Below are 7,000 nucleotides of genomic sequence, written 5' to 3'. Positions count from 1 at the left end.
ACAGACACTTATAGCAGCCCTCTCGGTAACAATTGTACAAACTGCTGAGGAAATAATGTTCACACAGCCTTAAAGGGCAGGATAGCACGGGTGACGTGCAGTGATGCTGCAAATTATGCTTATAGATTCTTTCATTACATAAGGGATGAGAGTCAGAGGGGGAGGAAGAGAGACAGAGAGAGAAAGAGACCATGGGGGAGAACAACACATAAGGAGAGAGATGGATAGATAGAGACACACACACACAGGGGGGGGGGGGGGGGACCACTGCATTTTAAAGTAATAAAACAGCAGAGCTACAGAGAGTTCAGAAAATTAGTCTATAATTTAGTGTGAAGTACAGAGGCAAGCTGCTAAGTTAGTGGGTGTAAAGTTTGAGTAAACAAAATACAAAAACGATCCTTTGCTGTAAAAGAGTAAAAAAACACTAAACCACATTCATTAAATTATCATTTTAACTAACAGAATCTTTCAGTAAAATCTTACTTTAATAAGATGTGGGTGAAACACTGCTCTCTGTGCCTCTCTCCTGCTCTGTAAGGATTCAGGAAGTGACAGTGGCACATTCCACTGCACTTAGAGGGGAAGAACAGAACTCTCTTTTTCACTTTAGCAAAGCTAGCAGGTTCACAGGACAGCAACAAAATATATGAAAGTTGTTTTTTTGCGTTTTTGTTTTGTTTTATATGATTTAACATCCAGCCCCAACCCTATGTTCCACTTACTAATGCCTCTCACTGGATTGGTTCAGCCCAAATAGGACTGCCTCAAATAAGCAGTTAATGAGCCATGCAATGATCTTAACCACTTGCATCCAGTAGATGGCGCAGCATGTTGTGTAATGGTGGGCAGACCTGATTGTGCCTCTTCATTGCACAACATATAGCTGTGAGAAAAAAAAATGCTGGGGGAAATAATTTACAATTTTTTTTTTAAAGCCAATAAAAAAAATATATTTTTGCCCATATGAGAGGTGAAGCACTGCCTCACCTGCCTCTAGTGACTGCACATCACTGAGGTCATAGACAGGTGAGGCACTGGCTAGGATATGCCTTCATTCTTTAGATATCCTTTGTTGAAGAAATAACAATGTACATGGGTGAGCCAATCACACAAGGTATCTATTGTGCAGCCACCAATCAGCAGCTACTGAGCATATTTAGATATGATTTCAACAAAGGATATCAAGGGAATGAAGGAAATTAGATGTAAATTGGACAGAGGGGGTGGCAGAGAGAGATAGAGAGACAGAGGGGAGAGAGAGACAGAGAAAGAGACCATGGGGAGAATGAGATACATAAGGAGAGAGACAGAGGGGGTGGGAGAGAGATGGATAGAGAGAGAGACAGAGGGGGAGGGAGAAAGGGAGAGACAGAGGAGAGAGAGAGACAGAGGGGAGAGAGACAGACTGAGAGGGAGGGAGAAAGGGAGAGACAGAGGGGAGAGAGAGAGACAGGGATAGAGAGACATAGGGATAAAGAGACAGAGGGGGAGGGGTAGGAGACAAAGGGGGAGGGATAGAGAGAGAGACAGAGGGGAGAGATAGAGAGACACAGAGGGGGAGGGGGAAGAGAGACAGAGGGGAGAGAAAGAGACAGAGGGGAGAGAGAGAGGGGAGAGAGAGAGACAGAGGGGGGAAGAGATAGAGACAGAGGAGAGAGAGAGACAGAGGAGAGAGAGAGACAGAGGGGGAGAGAGACAGAGGGGAGAGAAAGAGACAGAGGGGAGAGAGATAGAGACAGAGGAGAGAGAGACAGGGAGAGAGAGAGACAGAGGGGGAGAGAGACAGAGGGAGAGACAGAGAGAGACCCAGAGGGGAGAGAGAGAGACAGAGGGGAGAGACAGAGGAGAGAGACGGGAGAGAGAGACAGAGGGGGAGAGAGAAACAGAGGGGGAGGGAGAAAGGGAGAGACAGAGGGGAGAGAGAGAGACAGAGGGGGAGGGAGAGAGAGACAGAGGGGATATAGAGAGACAGAGGGGAGAGAGACAGAGGGGAGAGAGAGAGAGACAGGGGGGAGAGAAAGAGACAGAGGGGAGAGAGAGAGACAGATGGAGAAGGATAGAGAGACAGGGGGATAGGGATAAAGAGACAGAGGGGGAGCGATAGGAGACAGAGGAAGAGAGAAAGACAGAGGGGGGAGAGAGAGACACAGAGGGGGAGGGAGAGAGACAGAGGGGGAGGGAGAGAGACAGAGGGGGAGGGAGAGAGAGGGGAGAGAGAGACAGAGGGGCGCAGCGCAACCTTAAAGGGCAACTCGACACCTTCGCACAGAGCCTTAAAGGGACAGATCACCGTAATGTATACGCAGTGCAACCTTAAAGGGCAGCTCGACACCTGCGCACAGAGCCTTAAAGGGACAGATCACCGTAATGTGCACGCAGCGCAACCTTAAAGGGCAGCTCGACACCTGCGCACAGAGCCTTAAAGGGACAGATCACCATAATGTGCACGCAGCGCAACCTTAAAGGGCAGCTCGACACCTGCACACAGAGCCTTAAAGGGACAGATCCCCGTAATGTGCACGCAGCAGCACAACCTTAAAGGGCATCTCGACACCTGCGCACATAGCCTTAAAGGGACAGATCACCGTAGTGTGCAGGCAGCACAACCTTAAAGGGCAGCTCGACACCTGCACACAGAGCCTTAAAGGGACAGATCGCCGTAATGTGCACGTAGCGCAACATTAAAGGGTAGCTCGGCACCTGCGCACACAGTCTTTAAGGTACAGGCACACACCACCTTTAGTGGTTAAACGCACACAGTTTTAAAGAGAGCGATAGTATGCATCCACACGCAAAGCACAGCCTCTTAAAGGGACACTCTGTCTTAAAGGGACGGGGGCACATGCACAGCCTTTAAAAGGACAACTTGCACCATAATGGCACAGTGTTAACGGAACAGCTGACACCTAGCGCAGCCTTAACAGGCAGCTCACCGCCTGCTCACACAGTCTTAAAGGGGCAGGCACATACAACCTTTAGTGGGTAAAGTCACACCACACAGTCTTACAGGGAGCGATAACAGTATACATCCACACACAACGCACACAGCCTTAAAGGAACATCTCACACCATGCACAGTCTATAAGGGGCAGGCACACAGGCTTTGAAGCATACCCAAATGCACACAGCCTTAAAGGGGCACCCAGTATTAAAGTGACAGTCACAAACGCAGACTTTAAAGGGGGAGCGTGTGGTGTGACTTTACCCACTAAAGGTTGTGTGTGCCTGCTCCTTTAAGACTGTGTGAGCAGGCGGTGAGCTGCCCTTTAAGGCTGCGCTAGGTGTGTATGGTGTGAGCTGTTCCTTTAACACTGTGTGGTTATGGTGCAAGTTGTCCTTTTAAAGGCTGTGCACGTGCCCTTGCCCCTTTAAGACAGAGCGTCCCTTTAAGGTGGTGTGCTTTGCGTTTGGATGCATACTATCACTCCCTTTAAAACTGTGTGCGTTTAACCACTAAAGGTTGTGTGTGCCTGTACCTTAAAGACTGTGTACGCAGGTGCCAAGCTGCCCTTTAAGGTTGTGCTGCATGAACATTACGGTGATCTGTCCACTAGGCTGTATGCATGTAGTGCAAGTTGTCCTTTTAAAGGCTGAGAGTGCTCTGTGTGTTTGTGTGCGTGCACGTGCCCCTGTCCCGTTAAGACAGAGCGTCCCTTTAAGGCTGCATGCACCACATGGGGATGCATACTATCGCTCCCTTTAAAACTGTGCGCGTAAACTCACTAAAAGGTTGTGTGTGCTTGCCCCTTTAAGACTGTGAGCAGGTGCCGAGCTGCCCTTTAAGGTTGCGCTGCGTGCACATTACGGTGATCTGTCCCTTTAAGGCTCTGTGCGCAGGTGTCGAGCTTCCCTTTAAGGTTGTGCTGGGTGCACATTACGATGATCTGTCCCTTTAAGGCTGTGTGCGCAGGTGTCGAGCTGCCCTTTAAGGTTGTGCTGCATCCACATTACGGTGATCTGTCCCTTACTAAGGCTCTGTGCGCAGGTGTCGAGCTGCCATTTAAGATTGTGTCTTGCGTGCACGTTATGGTGATCTGTTCCTTTAAGGCTCTGTGTGCAGGTGTCGAGCTGCCCTTTAAGGTTGCGCTGTGTCCACATTACGGTGATCTGTCCCTTTAAGTCTCTGTGCGCAGGTGTCCAGCTGCCCTTTAAGATTGCGCTGCATGTACATTGCGGTGATCTGTCCCTTTAAGGCTCTGTGCGCAGGTGTCGAGCTGCCCTTTAAGGTTGCACTGCGTGTACATTACGGTGATCTGTCCCTTTAAGGCTCTGTGCGCAGGTGTCGAGCTGCCCTTTAAGGTTGCGCTGCGTGTACATTACGGTGATCTGTCCCTTTAAGGCTCTGTGCGCAGGTGTCGAGCTGCCCTTTAAGGTTGCGCTGCGTGAACATTACTGCAATCTGTCCCTTTAAGACTGTGTGCGTGTGGTGCTAGTTGACCCTTTCAAGGCTGTGTGGTTTTTTTTGTCTGTCCCTTTAAGATTGTGTGACCAGGTGCTATCCTGCCCTTTAAGGCTGTGTGAACATTATTTCCTCAGAAGTTTGTACAGTTGTTACCGAGAGGGCTGCTTTAAGTGTCTGTGTACAGTAAACAGTTACAAATGTATAAAAACCTGCAGGTGGTTTGATACAATGTATCCATGTAGGTGAGCAGAGCTGGCTGGTTGTGGAAAGTCTATGAGGAAAACAGGGACTTTACACCCCAAAATATAGCTTCACTTTTTGTTCCTGGAGACATTGTACCTATGTGAAGTTGGCACCCCATGTTTGTAAAAACTGAATTAAAATATACCATTCGTTTGTGCTGATTTGTGCTGCAAAAAACAACGTTTGTGCCGGTTTGGTTTAGGAGATATTGCACATTATTTTTTTATGAAACCCCGCCCACTTTGCACCCCATGTTATGCAATTTTAAAAACAAATATACCATTTGTTTGTGCTGCGTATGTGCTGGTTTGTGCCGCAAAAATGAACATTTGTGCCGGTTTGGTTTCGGAGATATAGCGCATTATATTTGCTGAAACTCCGCCCACTTTGCACCCCATGTTATGCAATTTTAAAAACAAATATACCATTTGTTTGTGCTGCGTTTGTGCTGATTTGTGCTGCAAAAACGAACGTTTGTGCTGTTTTGGTTTCGGAGATATAGCGCATTATTTTTATGAAACCCCGCCCACTTTGCACCCCATGTTATTCAATTTTAAAAACAAATATACCATTCGTTTGTGCTGCGTTTGTGCTGATTTGTGCCGCAAAAACAAATGTTTGTGCCGGTTTGGTTTCGGAGATATAGCGCATTATATTTGCTGAAACTCGGCCCACTTTGCAGCCCATGTTATGCAATTTTAAAAACAAATATACCATTTGTTTGCGCTGCGTTTGTGCTGGTTTGTGCCGCAAAAACGGACATTTGTGCCGGTTTGGTTACGGAGATATATCGCATTATATTTGCTGAAACTCGGCCCACTTTGCACCCCATGTTATGCAATTTTAAAAACAAATATACCATTTGTTTGTGCTGCGTTTGTGCTGATTTGTGCCGCAAAAACAAATGTTTGTGCCGGTATGGTTTCGGAGATATAGCACATTATATTTGCTGAAACTCCGCCCACTTTGCACCCCATGTTATGCAATTTTAAAAACAAATATACCATTTGTTTGTGCTGCGTTTGTGCTGATTTGTGCTGCAAAAACAAACGTATGTGCTGTTTTGGTTTCGGAGATATAGTGCATTATTTTTTATGAAACCCTGCCCACTTTGCACCCCATGTTATTCAATTTTAAAAACAAATATACCATTTGTTTGTGCTGCGTTTGTGCCACAAAAACGAATGTTTGTGCCGGTTTGGTTTCGGAGATATAGCGCATTATATTTGCGAAAACTCCGCCCACTTTGCACCCCATGTTATGCAATTTTAAAAACAAATATACCATTTGTTTGTGCTGCGTTTGTGCTGATTTGTGCCGCAAAAATGAATGTTTGTGCCGGTTTGGTTTCGGAGATATAGCGCATTATATTTGCTGAAACTCCGCCCACTTTGCACCCCATGTTATGCAATTTTAAAAACAAATATACCATTTGTTTGTGCTGTGTTTGTGCTGATTTGTGCAGCAAAAATGAACGTTTGTGCCATTTTGGTTTCAGAGATATAGTGCATTTTTTTAATGAAACCCTGCCCACTTTGCACCCCATGTTATTCAATTTTAAAAACAAATATACCGATTGTTTGTGCTGTGTTTGTGCTGATTTGTGCAGCAAAAACGAATATAGAACACCAGTGATTAAAGGGACATTATACACTCATTTTTTCTTTGCATAAATGTTTTGTAGATGATCTATTTATATAGCCCATAAAGTTGTTTTTTTTTGTTTTTTTTTTTAACTGATAGTTTTTGCTTATTCTTAAATAACATTGCTCTGATTTTGAGACTCCTAACCAAGCCCCAAAGTTTTAGGAGAATACCGAAGTATACCTACTCCACCTTGCTTCTGTTTGTGTAAAGGGTCTTTTCATATGCAAAGGAAGGGGGAGGGGGAGTGTTGGATATTTCCCACTTGCAATGGGTGCTCCAGTAACCTTTTAAACAGAGCTAAACTGGAAGCATCTAAGTAAGTTTTTTAATGGTTTTATACCGGATTTTTATATCAGTATCTGTGCATATTATTCTTTATAATAGTGTCTATTACATGCAGTTATATGAAAATTGGTGTATACTGTCCCTTTAACACTGCACCAGAAAGTAAAATGTAAGAGGGTTAATATTGTGGCATTTACCGGGCCAGATTTGTAATGAGGCAGAGTAGGCATGTGCCCGCAGGCGCCCTCCATAGAGGGGAGCCGTGCCTTATTGCTGGTGTTCTGTCAATTAATTCGACAGAACAGCGGCAACAACAAGGAGGGTGTGCTCTATAAAGAACACTATTCAGAGCGCACCTCCTTCTTTTCCATGACCGGCGGCTTCCGTGGGGGCAGAGAGGGACCTCGGTGTAGGCTGCCT

The sequence above is a fragment of the Bombina bombina genome, chromosome 2, assembly GCF_027579735.1.
Source record: "Bombina bombina isolate aBomBom1 chromosome 2, aBomBom1.pri, whole genome shotgun sequence".
In the NCBI taxonomy this organism is placed as follows: domain Eukaryota; kingdom Metazoa; phylum Chordata; class Amphibia; order Anura; family Bombinatoridae; genus Bombina; species Bombina bombina.
This window is presented reverse-complemented; position numbering follows the sequence as displayed.